The 16,641-nt window shown below is 37.6% G+C and overlaps 1 pseudogene; it reads left to right on the top strand.

Moving 5' to 3' along the window:
• Nucleotides 1–1,084: 1,084 nt before the first annotated feature.
• LOC118839881 overlaps nt 1,085–16,641 on the top strand; it is a 55,409-nt pseudogene continuing 39,852 nt past the window's right edge.

Raw genomic sequence — 16,641 nt, 5'->3', positions numbered from 1 at the left:
CAAATGAGATGATATTTGTAAAATGTTTAGTACAGTGGCAAACATATAGTAAGCACTATACAAGCACAACTTGGCAGTAGGTATCAGCCAAAATTAAAATAGGCTGAACTTCAGGGTGTATATAGGTTTTTAAAGGCTCACTTTCCAATTAAAGGTATAATTAATGATTAAACTCTTTTCTAAATAAATCATATTTTAAAAAGGGAAATTCCAATTTATATCAATTAATTATACTTATTACTTAAGATTTTTACTCATTGTGAAGTTATATTAATGTTAAAAACAATACTTTGCTAAGTGGTGCAAGTTTTAATAAATTTTTCATGTTTTCTTACTGTTTACATTTAGTTAATGGGATATATTACACTTGTCAGCAATTGGTTTATCATTCTATGGAATCATATTTGAAATCGATTTCTTTAGAAATCTGAAAACTAACCTTAGTAGCTGCTTCATTTTCTGAGTTTACTTTCTTGAAAAACCATTGTTCCCCACTGAGATTTTTCAATAACTTGGACACATTAATTCATTTTTCATTGGTTTCCAATTTGCTTATGTCAGAATGTTGTGATTCAAAAAGACGACGAAGATTGTATTCCTTTGGAATGACTATTACTTCTCAGTAAACAAAGCACAGTATTTGTCTCTCATGTAAGTAAACAATTATCTATTTTTCCACTCTGGATTAAACACTCTATGTTCTGATTCAATCTTTTGTTTCTTTTTATCATATATTTTATAAGGTCACCCCAAAAACTTTAATGTTAGAGCCAAAAAAATCTCCAAAGCAACTGCTTACATACAAAGAAATAGTGAACTGAGTGTCTGACCTTGGAGAGAGAAGTAGACACTCATGTAACTTGGAGGGTGGCCACACAGCAAGGGAGGAGAAGAAGCCCTTGTGTTATTGCTACTCATCACATAGTGGGCATCAGCTATGTTGGTGGGTGGCTGCACTCACTTTGTCCCTGTTAAATGCCTAAAAACACAGTGAAAAGATATGACTCTCACTGCTCTCAGACTAGAGACAGAATGATGATGGTTGGTTGCCACAGTTCATGTGACAAACAAGAGAGTGTGCACAATGGCAACCCACCCACCAAGTTACATGATGGGCACAATAATGACTAGCACAAGGTTGGTTAAGTGGGCCATTCATTGCATCTTTACTTTCTTTTAAACTCTCTACTTTTTTCACAAGCCATTCAAAATCCTTTGATCAGCCACAAGGGGCCCATGAGCCATATGTTGTGCAGGCCTGTACTACATAAACCTTTTTTTCTCCTTTCTTTCTCTTTTCTTCTCCTTTTCTTTCTTTCTTCTTTCCTTCCTTCTTTTCTTTTTCTTTTCTTCTTCCTCTTTTCTTCTGCTTTCTTTCTTCATTTTTTCCTTTCTTCCCTTTCTTTTTCTTTTCTTCTCCCTTTTTTCTTCTATCTTTCTTCTTTTCCTCCTATTCCTCCTCCTCCTTCTCATCATTATCATTATTAATCCATCAAAATTATTTATTATGCAGTTAAAATGGGTCAGATATTACACTAGTTTCTGGGGATACACATAGAAAAGACTAAAACAATGACTACTTGAAAGGAACAGCATTATAGTAGAGGAGACCAGTACATGTCAAAATATATACAGCATAAATATAACTTTGTTTGACTAATGGGGCTGGTGGCAGTGGTGAAGTAATATATGTGAAAACAATATATAATTATGAAGTGCTTTTATACTGGAATGGAGACTCAATATAATTTAGTTACCTGACAATAATTCCAAATTCATTTCCCAACCAGAAAATTCATGGCTTTGAACTGATTGTGTTTCTCTAGACACAGAAATAGTTGATGTAGAGCATTATGCCTTTTTTGTGTTCTTTTGCGTTCTCTGGCGGAGAGTTTCTGTACAGGAGAATAATTTGATCAGGTAGCCCAGAATGCGGTTGAAGCTAGCAAGTATAATCTCATTCTCAAGGGTGCAATTACCAGCTACCCCATGTACCTTGGGAAGAGCTGTTCCTTTGCATGTTTCTGTTGGGCCCTACAAAGCTAAAGAGTGGCTCTCCCCTTTGGCCAGAGACTGGAAAGAAAGGAGGGAGAGACGTAGAGGGGTGTTTCCCAAGTAAGGGAACTGCCAGGGCAATCCCAGACACAGAGAGGGGAAAGGAACTGATTAAAGGTAACAATATTTTTGTAAGGTGGCTAAGGATTGAAATTCTTATTTGAGAGGGGAAAAATAGCACAGTAAGGAGGATGCAAATGATTTGTTTAAGGACACAGAGATAGACACTGTTTGGTTCACAAATAGAGCCCAGAACTCCTGCTGGCCACACTCAGATTTCACCAGGTGCTCTTTCTTCCTTGATTGGCACTTGTATCTGAATGAAAACTTAGTCCCACTGGGTACCATCCAGCTGCATCAGGCAAAAAGTGATTCATGTTATCAATATGACCTTACTGGTGAGAAGGTGGTTTTACTTGTTTCTGCTCATGAATAAATTACCTTTTTAAAAAATTCATAGGAAGGAAAAAAATCATCTAACGTTTTCATTGTTATGAAGACATCCTGTTACGGAGAGCCCATTATGTAACTTCAATAAATGATCCATAACAATTTATCCTTTATTTTCTGCTTTCATATAAAAGCAGAAATTGATTGCAAACAAGAGTAGCACTCCGCACTTAGTGAACTGCTGAGGGCTAACTCAAGGTTTCTCTTTCTTCATTTAAGTGAAAAGAGTTTTCATTAAGGAACAATGGGAGTGGAGGTAAGAGGATGGAAAACCTAGGATGTGAATAAAGATAATCAAGGAAGAAATCAGTTCTGTGGTCTCTCTTTCTCAGTTGCCTGGTTCGCCATTCACTTCTTTGATGTTACACACAGGTTTATGCCCTCGGTTTCAATTCTCTCACAGCAAGAGAAGTCTCATATCATTTTGCTGCCCTGCAGAGGAAGACCTCACAAAATGGTTGTTTGTCTATACCAGACAAAGCACAAGGGGAATTTGTCAATGATCAAGAGAGTTAGATCAAGGTAGGAAGGCAAATCAGAAAATTTAGGGAGGAAAGAAAATTCCCTCCAGGACCTAAATTAACTCAATTGTTTGCCTATGTTGATTCAATTAACTCACTGGATAATTTCCAAATCTATGTTGTGTTTTGTAGACACAGTCAAAAGGTAAAAATTCTGGCCAAAGCAAATATCATGGCATTTACTTGAAAACCTGTTTTCCTCAGAGCAATTCCTTGTGATTTATCTTGAACTCTAATATGAGCTGTAACCAAAAAAGACTGTGCTTGACATTGTCTATAAAAATACCCTGTACAGACTGTGTTTTCTTAATCCAATACAGAAACCCAAGTCATTTATAGTGGTGTCCATGAAAAAATTTCTACCTACATTCACTAAGTGTTGAAAGATATTTTTAAGAAAAAAATTTCCTGCAGACTTTTTTTTCTCCAGCTGCCACCACATTAAGTTGCTTTCGTTGGTCCACATGGTTGCTAATTTTTTTAAAGCAGGCTACCTCATTGCACCCACCATATTTTAGCAGTAGGAGGCAGCTCTGTGAATCATCCATGGATTCATTCAGTCCAAGCATCTATTAAAGCTAATCTAGAATTATTGGTAACCTACAGAGGCTTATTTAATCAATATGCTATGTCCACCAGCCACTCCCATCCAGAGCAGTTTTTAAGTTTGCTCCCCAACTTGGTTTTTAGCTAGTTAGAATATAGTATTAAGGTAAATTCATGGGGAAAAAGTGTTCTGGAATTAAGGGAAGTTGGAGTAGAGGCAGCTGAATTTTCAGGTCCTCATCATTTGGAAGATCTCTTAAAATTATCAAGTAATGGATTTCATCTTGCTAAGGGACAGATCAACTACAAGAAATGAGAAAAATATGGAGCAAAGACCAATGGTGTGGCTTCATTTAATGCATAGATTTTTTAATCCAATTTTAATTTAGGGGATCAGGAGACCAAGAAGAAAGGCAAAGGAAGTTGCAAGGCTGATGTCCTATATATTTTTTCACCCCTCATAATGAGTAATATTTCTGTCCACGTAATAGGGGGAAAAAAGAAATGATAAAGAAGATAAAAGCTAGGCAAAGTGACATCCACCCTAGATTCAAAAAAAAAAAACCAAATATCAAAGGGATGGGAAGCTAAGAATGAAATTTTTAATCTTCAAAGACAAATAATTCCATGTGACAAAGAAAAGAGTACATTGTTCCTAGAAGCCTATTTGAATGAGCAAAGAAACTACCAATCATCTTTAATTCATAAAAGATGTATAAAGAAGTTGGAGGCAAGTGTGGGTATCAGAATATATAGAAAGTATAATATGGCCCTGTGAGACAAATGTCAAGAAAGCTAAAGTTTAGAATGAGCTGAGGTTGGCGAAGAAAGCTAAAGGCATCAAAAAGTTTAGTTTAGTTTTTTAACTATGTTGGGAGGGGAAAGGAGAATCAGTTGAATAAGAACTTGTGAGAGAAGGAAAAGCTACTCAATTCTTGTTTCTCTGTTAGGGAGAAAGGTATCGAACTGGAAAAAACAAAACCAAAATGCCTTGATATCCCAAAAAGGTAAGATGAAGGGGGAGTTCCCTTAGCTGTCCTTTATGAATTCAAGTCACCTGACACAGAGGAGCTGCTTTCCTAGGGGCTAAAAAAGCAGGCAGATGTGATTAGTGTGTGACTAAGCTCTTGTCATACCTTTGAAAGATTTGGGGGAATGGTAGAGACACCGTAGGATTCAAAACAGCAAATATGTGCTGATTTTTTTTTTGAGGGAGGAAGGTAGGGCAATTGGGGTTAAGTGACTTGCCCAAGGTCACACAGCTAGTAAGTGTGTCAAATGTCTGAGACCAGATCTGAACTCAGGTCCTCCTGACTCCAGGGCCAGTGCTCTACTCATTGCGCCACCTAACTGCAACGATATGTGATGATTTTCAAAGAGAAGATGATAGAATCCACAAACTACAGGCCAATTAATTTGACTTTAACTCTGAGAAAATTCTAGAGTGTATTATCAGAATAATGTTTAGTGACATGAAATAAAGGGAGTGGTAGTCATGAAAAACAACCAAACAACCATGGCTTCATCAAGAACAGGAAAACTAGATTAATCTTCTTTCCTTTTTTTATAGGGATACTTAATTGGTTTGTCAGGTGTATTCTCTAGGTATAGTATCTAGACTTTAGCAAAACATTTGACAAAGACTCTCATGTCTCTCTTACGGAAAACATGGGGAAATTAGACAAAAGATAGAAAAGCTGGTTTCAATTAAAGATTCACTTTGGACTTGGTGGAGAGGGAAATGTCTCCAGCTGAGTGTCCCAGGGATCTGTACTTAGGCCTGTGCTTTTTAGTGTTTTGGTCAATAACTTGGATAAAGGAACAGATGGCCTGTATATCAAGTTGATGAGAATATTGGAGCAATAGCTAACACACTGGATGGCAGCATCAAGATTCAAAAAGATCTTGATAAGCTAGAACATTGGCACAGGCTGAGGAGAAGAAATGTAATAGGAGAAAATGTAAAGCTTTATTCTTGGTTTCAAAATTATCTTCACATATGAGCTAGGCACCAAGTTAACTGAAAAGATTATGCTTTAGAGGATGATGAGCTCAATATATCTCAATGTCAACTCCATGGTAAGGAAATCAAGAAAGACAATGTAATTTTAGGCAACATTCATAGTGACTTAGTGTCCAGGAGTAAGAAAGACATGGCCATGCTATTATTTCCTTTGGTCAGATGACATCTGGGGTATTGAGTTCAGTACTTGGTATCCTATTTTAAGAAGGACATTGACAAACAGGAGAGCATCCAGAGAAGGGTAATCCAGGATGCTGATGAGACTCAATATAAAGGAGTATGTGGATATATTGAAGGAACTGGGGAAATTTGGCCTGACAAATACTTAAAAAGGACATGATAGCTGTCTTTAAGTATTTGAAGGGCTCTCATAGTAAAAGAATTTGACTTGTTCTGCTTGGTCCCAGAAGACAGAACTAGGGACGATGTAAAGGGACAAAATCAGGAATGTAAAGAAAAATAATCCTAACAAGAGCTCTGAGAAGTGGCAGGTTTTTATCTCATTGAGAGATGTCAATCAAAGGAATGTTTAATACCTATTAATTATTTTGCAAAGTTATTCCTTTTTTTAGGAGCAAGTTGAACTAGATAACGTCTTGGGCATTCCTTCCAACTCAGAAATTCTGTGTTTCTGTGTCTTGCCCGTAGGGCATGCTCAGTTGTAATGTGTGGGGCTGATCTATCTCCAGATTTCTGAAAAAAAAAAGAGAATAACAGCAAAAACTAAATAGAAGCATGCTAAATGATTGAAAGAGTGCTGTATAGCATTGATTTTATACACATACACATGTATATGTATGTATATACATATATATAATTATTATTTCTTGCCTTGTTCATTAGTCCCCTCCTGTCTTATTTGCAGCACTCTCTATCAAGATATTCTTTGCCTAATCAATCCCATTTATATCTTTTTGCTTGTATAACTTTTGAGAGAAGTACAGAAAATTAGGAACAAATGAATGAAAATCAGCTGACGTAAGTAAGAAGAGTCAAGAAGGGTTTCAAGAAGAGGTGAAATGAGGGTACCACTTAGACTCATAACTGGGAAAGCAGACTCTATTTGAAAACCAATAGTAGGATAAAACTAAAACTTCAGGCTTCTCTGTACCTATTTACTGTATAGGTATATGCATACGTACACATGTACATGTATACACACACATACACATATGTACAATGCATATATGTATGTAAATGTATAGTGTATATATACACGCACATATATGTACGAATATACAAGGTATATATTTAGACATGCATGTACAGTATACATGTGTATAATGCATATATGTATATGCACAGACATGAGTATATGTACTATGCTCATATATGTATATCTGTGAGTATATATCTATATATATTTATCTATCTATCTTATCTGTCTGTCTATCTATCTATCTTTCTTTCATCCTTCACACAATGGCGACATAACCAGTACTGCAGCTGTGATAGCTATAACCAAGTTGGGAAATGCTTCTCAGGAATGTTTCCTTGTGGATGGTAGCATTATATAATCATTTGCAAAGCTAGTTGTAGCTAATTGAAGCTGGTTTTTCACTCTGGTATGGACAGGTCATTAAGTGTTTAATCTAGTTCCTTGCAACTCTGCCAGTGAAGCAATAGACCTTGTGCTACAGAATAACCTGGAGAACTGCTAATTACTCCAATTAAGAGGTGTGAATATCATTTACACCTCTCTGTTCCCTTCCAGGCAAGAAAGAATGCGGCCAAAAAACAGGCAGAAAATCCTAAAAAGGACATTTTGAAAGGGGGAAAAATATGGTTGAATTTAATTAATTTATGCAATTTTCTAGACTACAAAATAAGTAAGATATGTTTAGTGTGTTTTAGGCGGGCCAGGGGGGAGGGTTTACAAATATAGTCACCCTCCTGCTGAGAGTATTCACATTGAAATAAATGAAAAAGAACAAGGGGAGGGCTAAGTAAAGCTAAAAACAAAATGTAAATACAAACAATATGTGATCTGAATATATGAGCCAAAAGAAAAATTCCAAAATCACCAATAAACTTATCTTTAAACAATGGAAGGTCCTGAGTAAAAATTCACAGTAAGGAATTTCCATTAATTGTTCAACTCAGATAAGGAATATAGACAGGTTCAAGGGATTTCAGGCTGGAATAGACCTTAGAAATCATTCACTCTGCCACAAATAAACACATTTTTCCCTGTTTTATGTTGAGGAAACTGAACTCCTGAGAGGGTAAAGTACTTGTTAAAGGTCACACAAGCATCACACGGAAGAAATAGGATTAGGAACCCAGGTTCTCCATCTCAGTATCTAGTGTTTTTCCCCTCTATGTCATCCTTGGACTTGAAAAGCAGCTAACAACTTCAAAAGGAATAAACTTGTATAGGATATTCCCATTTTTACACATAAGTTGTATTCCAAAAGTTAATTTCTAAAAAAAGTTGATGGATTTTCTGATAGAGAGAACATGAAGCCTTTTTTGACCCCCTTCCCTCAGCATTTCCATTTCCCAATTACCTTGAGTCTATATTATATCTATTTTGTAAACACCTAAATATTTCCCCCATCTAGATTGTAGGCTCTTTGGAGGAACCACCTACTTTTATTCTTGCTTTTATATTTCCACTACCTTGCATACAATAGGTGTTTAATAGATGCTTATTGATTAATTGATTCAAGGGTGGTTCCAAGATTTGGTCAGTGCCTGAAGCTATGTAGGGAAAAGGAGAAGAAAGAAAAGGTAGAAAATCTGCAGTAACAACATTGACTGGGAAGGATGAATCTTGGTGAGAAATGAAAGGCAAAAAGAATTGGGGGCTAAATCCTCAGTTGGGGTAGCTGTTCATAAGCAAGGACATGCATCATTCAGGTAATTTGAAATTTGTGAACTGCATATACTTTGTTCTGAAAGGGATATGGTTAGAAGCTTTGAGAAAGATCTACGAGAAGGGGCGAGAAGGATTTTAGGTTCCTATTAGAAGAACTTGAACTTTTGCAACCTTTTTTTTAAAGACCTTTTTACTTTTTTATGATCTTAGTGGGCAAATTGACACTGAAAATATATTAGGTTGTCAAAAGAATATGCTTTCTACCTTGGTATCAGCTGAATTCTTTAACTCCTTTGCTGGACTTTTTCTTTTCTGTGTCTCCACTGATGAAAGGTTCCTCCTTAAGCAGAAAAGGTTTCTACTGGGAAGCTTTGGCTCCTAAGGTTGTATTTGAAACTACCTTCAAACGGTTCCTCATTCAGACACGGTGGTGATAAAGCAGGCTGGGGAGACTTGGCTAGGCTGGGAGTGAAGACCCCTGTTGATGAGAGAAGCGTTGTTAATGGTGTGCATGGTCTGAAAACTTGACCCAGGCTGATTCAATATGTAGTAGAAAGGGTATGGTATGAAATGAGAATCCTTCTAAGAGGTTTCTATCTACTCCTTCTGCCCTCCCTTCCCTTTACTAAAAGTGAGAGCTTTGCAGAGGAAAGGGACCCTGAGATTCTTGTGGAGCTGAGAATCAATTTGTAAAACCACTGCTCAGTTTAGGGTTTGGAGGCCCTGGTGGCAGCTGGAGCTGATGGAATGTTTTCCTCTGTGTAGTTACTATTTGGCCAGTAGAACCTCATTTAGGGATTGGGACTTCATTTGTTCAAAGCTAAAGGGCAGATCTTTTAAGGGGGACAATCATATTACCTTGTGAAATGTTTTATTCTGGAGATACTTCTTCAGAAGCAAAAAAGAATGTGATGTAAATATAATGTGTATCATATACATACGTACGCATATATGGTTGAAAGTTATGTTGACTCACCTGTTGTTCTCAGCCCTATTTATCAACAGTGTTGGGGGGGTGGCTCTGGTGGGAAAGGAGATACTAAGTCTGTTGCTTTTTGTATGGCTTCCTTTTTGTCATGTACCTTATATACAAATTGTTGTGTTCTTGCTACCTTGAGGAGGAACCAAGATGCTAAGGCCCAACGTTTTCTGCTGAGGTGGACCTATATGAAGTGTCTTAGAGTTACCTATAAAAGTTGGCCCCACCTTGAAGTCATTGCTGATATTCAGTGTCAGCCCATCAATGTGTTGCTACCTTGGCTTACTTATAATTGTCCTTTTAGTTCTCTGTCCTGAGTTTTGCCTTGTTAGTCAAGGTGAAAGTCCAAATAATTTTCCTTTCAACAAATTATTGCTTTAACAGTTTTCCATGGAGAGTGATGAACTATAGAAATGTTATGCTAAATTTTTAGCATTTCTGAATATTGACACAGATACTCAAGACACTAAGATACATATTAAAGCTTAAATCAACATAGGCATTTTGGCATCATCCTCATTATGGTCATCACCACTATTGTTACTCTTGTAAAGAGGCAATTTGGCATAATCAGAAGGGAAATGGCTTCTCTAGTGTCTAAAAATTCTGTGTTCAAATCCTCCCTCTACCACATACTACCTGTAACCCCAAGAAAACCATTTAAATGTTCAGGGCTCAAGATAACTCTTTAATACTTTTAAATTATAGAGAAGGTGCTAATATGCATTGATAGAAGGAGAGTTGCATCACCAAAAGTTTCATTCCATTAATGAAATCACAAATCCAGTTTTTAAAAAATCCTAATGTTAAATGATAGTATTTTTTTTCTCTTTGTGTTTCTTGAAAGGTAGATATATGGTTACAAGATGGTATCTCTTTTACTATGCAAAACTAGAAATGGCTGGTACAGTATACTTTTTCATTACAAGGTAGCTACAGAGTATGAAAAAATCAGAATGGATGAATAGGTATATATTAGCTGGGGAATGGCTGAACAAATTGTGTTCTATGACTAAAATGAAGTATTATTTTCCCATAAAAATGATGAATGAGAAATTCATGGAAACATGGGAAGACTGGTATGAAATTGTGAAACAGATCTCAGTACTAAGTGAGCAATATACACAATTACGTTAATGTTTTAAATAACAACCCTAAACAGCAGTCAAATGGATGAGTGGATGTCAAACATGAGTCAAATGGATGCACAGTCTAAGTGTGGCCAGAATGGCCTTTGTTTTCTTTGAGTGACTCAGCTTACCTCATTGAGCCTCGCTGGGTGCTGGGGCTTCTCTTCCTGGGCAGGAAGCCCAGCGACCATGCCTGGGAACAGAGAACTTCCTGTATGATGAGTCATGGGGCTGGCTGAGGGGAGGTGTTCACCCCAGAGCCATGCCCTATTGGGTGTTAACCTAGTCTACGATAGGGGGAGGTGCCAACTCAAGAACCAATTGGCCCTGGTCATTCAGGCGGCTCTTGATGATGTCAAAAACTCTATAAGAGGGGAGAAGATGGTTTGAAGATTCCTCTTTCCTTTTCCGGTTGGTGTGGGAGCAGCGGCAAGTGTGACTCTGGGTCAGCCCTTGCTCTCGGGCTGAGCCCAGATGTTGGTAACTATGAATTGTATTGGGTCGGTCTGTTGATATTTGTAATTTTTTTGTATTATGGTTTTGAGGTTTGGGGTGCTGGTTCGTTTCCCCTGAACTAAATGAATGTTCTGAACCTCAGGGTGCTGGCTTTTTCCCCTGAAGTAAGTGAATGAATCTGTATTTGGTATGTCTTTTGATGCTTGTCTGTATGCTCACCTGAACTAACTGAATGCTAACTGAATGCTGGCATTTTTCCTCTGAACTAAATGAATGTTGCTTGTATGCTAACTGAATGCTGGATTAAAGTAAGCTGGTCAACCCCTTCACCGTGCTTTCCTTGTTTAAGCAGATAAAAAGAACCTGTGCTTTGGCAGCCTCCTGGGTGCTGGCTGTGGGGGGGGGGGGATCTTACGTCCCCACAGAAGCTGCTAGCTGGGTTGTTAAAACACTAGGTCTTAGAGAACTGATAACAAAACATACCTATCACTTCTCAGGAGAAAGATAGGGTGGAGTGCTATGAGTATGGAATGTTTTTTTATATTATCAGATGTGCTCACTATCAGTTGGGTTGGCTTAGATGTTGTTCTTTTTGACAAAGAAGGATTCAGTGGTGGGGAGGAAGTTAAGGGGAAATGGCTGTGATATAAAAGCCGAATGCTATAATTTTTAAAACCGTGAAAATCATTTTTTTTAAAATAAAGCAAGCTATAGCCTGGAAATTACCTCATCATGTAGCAGTCTGGATATACTACCACCAGCTGAGTTTTCGGTACTTCTAGTTTCTTCCTGGTTCACTACTTTGAGCTCTTTCCATCCTGCTTTTCTCATTACTTTTCTGTTCTTTTTGGTTTGGGCTTCTCATCTTTATAACTCATCCATTCAATCTTATTCTTGTTTGATTTCAACTCTTGATAATTGACTCAGATTTGGTACTTCCTGGCTCCCATTATTTTTTACATAGGAATATGTGGGAGAAAATGTAGGTAAAGGTGTGTGATAAATAAATAATCTCTTACTATCTTTCCCAGAAGCCTACTACTAAAAGGAGTTGTACTAAATAGTCAGCCAAGAGGAGTGCTGGACCAAAAGGTAGATTTTAAGACTAGATGGTACTGTATGGAAGAGGCTCAACATCTGGTAGTAATAAAAACTGACCACAGGAGTATCTCAGGATTATCTAGCAGCTGAAATAATGTCATATCCAGTAGGCCATGGTGGCATAGTAAAAAATAGTGTGTACCCAAACCGGCCACCTTGTCCTTTCCCACCAGATGGCACTCTTTGGAATTTTCCACCTTGCCCCACAAATTTCTTCATCCTGGAAGATCACTTTAGTCCTGGAACTTATACCTTAAAAGTGCCCTCCAGCCCTAGGGCTCCTCCAGTAACTTCCAGTAACTTCCAGAACATCCATTTAAGGAGGACACTTAGGCTAGGCCTCTCTTCATTTCCCACCAGACAGCATTTCTCCGGACTTTTTTAAAAATACATTTTTTTGAAACATTTTTTCTTTTCTAATTTTTAGTTCCAAATTCTCTCCCTTCCTCCAATTCCTTATGCATGACTGAAAAGCTATATGATATTAAATATAGCTGTGAAATAATGCAGAACATTTTGACATATTAATCATATCACACACACAAAAGGAAAAATGCAGTGAGAAAATCATACTTCAATTTGCATTCAGAGTTCATCAGTTCTGTCTTGGGAGGTAGTTAGTATTTTCTCATCCTTAATCCTTTGGAATTGTCATGGATCATTGCATTGATCAGAGTAGCTAAGTACATTATCATGCCATTACTGTTACTGTGCATGGTTTTCTCCTGGTTCTGTTTGCTTCACTTTCCATAAGTTCTTACAGGTCTTGTCTTATTTTTCTGAAATCAGCCCCTCATTATTTCTCTTTTCTTTTGTATAAATTTATTTATTTTTAGTTTTCAACATTCACTTCCACAAGATTCTGAATTCCAAATTTTCTCCTCATCTCTCCCTTCCCCCCACCCCTAATTCTGAGAAAGGACAGCTTGCATTTTGATTACCCCATCCTCCAATCTGCTCTCCCTTCTATTACACCCCACCCACTTCTCTTATCCCCTTTCCCTCTATTTCCTGTAGGGCAAGATATATTTCTATACTCCATTGCCTGTATATCTTATTTCCCAGTTGCATGTAAAACAATTTTTAACGTTCATTTTTAAAGCCTCTATATTCTCTCCCTTCCTCCCTCCCCACCCACCCTCATTGAGAAAGCAAGCAATTCAACAAAGGTTATATGTGTGTAGTCATGCAAAACACTTTCATAGCAGTCATGTTGTGAAAGACTAACTATATTATCCTCTAACCTATCCTGCCCTCCATTTATTCTATTGTCTCCTTTGATCTATCCCTCCACAAAAGTGTTTGCTTCTGATCGCCCCTTCCCCCAATCTGCTGTCCCTTCTATTATCTCCCCTTTCTTATCCCCTTCCTCCTGCTTTCCTGTAGGGTAGGATAGATTTCCATATCCAATTGAGTGTGTTTGTTATTGCCTCCTTAAGCCAAATCTGATGAGAGAAAAACTCACTTATTCCTTCTTTCCTCCCTCCTCTTCCCCTCCATTGTAAAAGCTCTTTCTTGCTTCTTTTATTTGAGATGATTTACTATATTCTACCTCTCACTTTCTCTTTCTCCCAGTACATTCCTCTCAAAACTTTATTTTTTAGGTATCATCCCTTCACATTCAGCTCACCCTGTCCCCTCTGTCTACATATACACACACATATAGACATATACATATACACACACATATATACATACATACACATACACATACACACACACTACACACATATATATATATATATATATATATATATATATATATATATATATATATATATATATATATTCCTTTTAACTTCCCTAATACTTAGAAAGCTCTCTTGAGTTAAAAATATCATCTTTCCATGTAGGAATATAAACAGCTCAATTTTAATAAGTCCCTTGTGGCTTCTCTTTCCTGTTTGCCTTTTCATGTTTCTCTTGATTCTTGTATCTGAAAGTCAAATTTTCTATTCGACTCTGGTTTTTTCAACATGAAAGCTTGGAAGTCTTCTATTTCATTGAAATTTCATTGTTTTCCCTTGAAATATTACACTCAGTTTTGCTGGGGAGGTGATTCTTGGTTTTAATCCTATCTCCTTTGACCTCTGGAATAGCATAGTCCAAGCCCTCTGATTCCTTATTGTAGAAGCTGCTAAATCTTGTGTTATCCTGACTGTGTTACCACAGTACTCGAATTATTTCTTTTTGTCTGCTTGCAATATTTTCTCCTTGACCTGGTGTATTAACAATTTTGATTTGAAGATCTTTCCCACCCATTAATAGGCCATGTGACCTGCTCTTAACACACATACATACATACATATATACATACATGCAGGCATATATACATGGGCGGGTGTGGGTATGTATACATATATACACACATACATACATACACATGCACACACAAACACACACACACACTCAGTTGGTTATAGAAATTTATCTTACCTAGTAGGGAAATAGGAAGAGAAAGGAATAAGAGACATGGAGAGGGAGTGGGGAGGGAATTATAAAAGGGAAGGCAGATTTAGAGAATCAGTGATCAGAAGTGAAATAGACTTTTGAGAAGGAACAAGATAAAAAGAGAAAGCAAAAGATAAAGAGAAGAAAATAGGATGAAGAGAAATACACCATTAGTAATCATAACTATGATTGTGAATGGAATGAGCTCACCCATTAAATAGAAGCAGATAGCAGATGGATTAGAAACCAGAAATCAACAATATGTTGTTTAGAAGGGACACAACTGAATCAAAGAGACTTAGAGTTCAAATGAAGGACTGGCACAGAATTATTTTGCTTTGGTCAAAGTTTAAAAAAAAAGACAGGAATAGCAATCATGACCTCAAACAAAGCAAAAGCAAAAATAGATCTCATTAAAAGAAATAATCAGGGAAACTCCATTTTGCTCAAAGTTATCATAGACAATGAATTAATATAAAAAAAATTTCTGAAGTAAGTTTCTCTTTTATAGGCCTCATTTTGTAAATATATAGGGAACTGAGTCAAATTCATGAAAATAAGAGCCATTTTCCAATTGTTGAGTGGTAAAAGGATATGAATAGGATATGAAAAAGGAATTAAAACTTTCTTTAGTCTTATGAAAAATACTCTGAGTCACTAGTGATTAGAGAAATGCATTTTAAAATAACCCTGAGGTAACACTTCATACCTGTTAGGAAAGACAAAAGCTACAGGGGATGAGGGAAAATAGCCATACTAATAAATTTTTGGTAAAGTTCTGAAGCAGTTTAATCATTCCAGAGAACAATTTGGAACTATACACAAAGTGCTACAAAACTATGCATATCCTTTGTCCCAACAATACCACTTCTAAGTCTATGCCCCAAAGAGATCAAAAGAAAAGAACCTATATATACAAAAATATTTAGAGGTGCTCTTGTTATGGTGGCAAAGAATTATAAGTTGAGGGGCTATTCATCAATTGAGGAATGGCAGAACAAGTTGTAGCATATGGTTGTGATGGAGTACTATTATACTATAAGAAATAATAAAGGGAGAGGGGTGGAACCAAGATGGTGGAGTAGAAGCAAGGATCTGATTGAGCTCCCCCAAAATATTGGATCTTTGGGTTAATCAAACACAATATTTCTATCATCATTTACTACTGTCTATTGTGTACCTAATCTATTCCACTGATCCATCACTCTACTTCTCAGCTAGTACTAGGGTGCTGAGCCAAGATGGCAAATAAAAGCAGGGACTTTCTTGAGATCTCCCCAAAACCCTTCCAAATACCTGTAAAAATGACTCTAAACAAATTCTAGAGCAGAAGAAGCCACAAAATGACAGAGTGAAGCAGATTTCCAGCCCAAGACAATCTGGAAGGCTGACAGGAAGGGTCTACTGTGTCATGCTCACAATGGAGAGCTGCCCAGCCTGGGCCATGCCAGCACAAACTGGACTGGAACAAACCTCAGGGCAATGAATCACTGGCAGCTGGGGTGGTTTCCATACTTCTTAAACCACAAACTCCAAAGACAGCTTCAAAGGTCAGTGGGAAAGGTCTCTCACCTGGGTGAGAGAGGAGCTTGGTCTGGTCCCAGTCCCAGCCCCAGGGCAGCAGCAGCCACTGCCACAGCAGTAGATGTTTTTAGAATGTTGGGCTTCTTCTGGAGCTCTTGGCCTATAGACAGTGGAAGAACCAAGCAGCTGAACTGGGGTGCAGTGCTGGCTGGCAGTCCTGGGGTGAGGAGGAGTGCTGACATGGCAGAGTTGTTGGCAGCTGTGGAGAGGGAACCCTACTCCCAGTTCCAGGGCAGAAAAGAGTGCACTTGTGGTTGCTCATGGACCAGAGGGAAGGCCAGGAGAGGAATAAACATCTCTTGTTTGATCATACCACTTCGGAGGAACTGAGAATTTACAGGTCCCTAGAGATATCTCTGGAAACAGCTGCACAAAACCCCTGAAACTTGGGACAGTACACCTTCCACTGAACAAAGAGCTCAAAATTCAAATAACTGGCTGGAAAAAATGAGCAAACAAGGGAAAAAGAATAAGACTATAGAAGGTTACTTTCTTGGTGAAAAGATGTTTTCTTACACACTTAT

Source organism: Trichosurus vulpecula, chromosome 1, assembly GCF_011100635.1.
Source record: "Trichosurus vulpecula isolate mTriVul1 chromosome 1, mTriVul1.pri, whole genome shotgun sequence".
NCBI classification, from domain to species: Eukaryota; Metazoa; Chordata; class Mammalia; order Diprotodontia; family Phalangeridae; genus Trichosurus; species Trichosurus vulpecula.
This window is presented reverse-complemented; position numbering and strand designations above follow the sequence as displayed.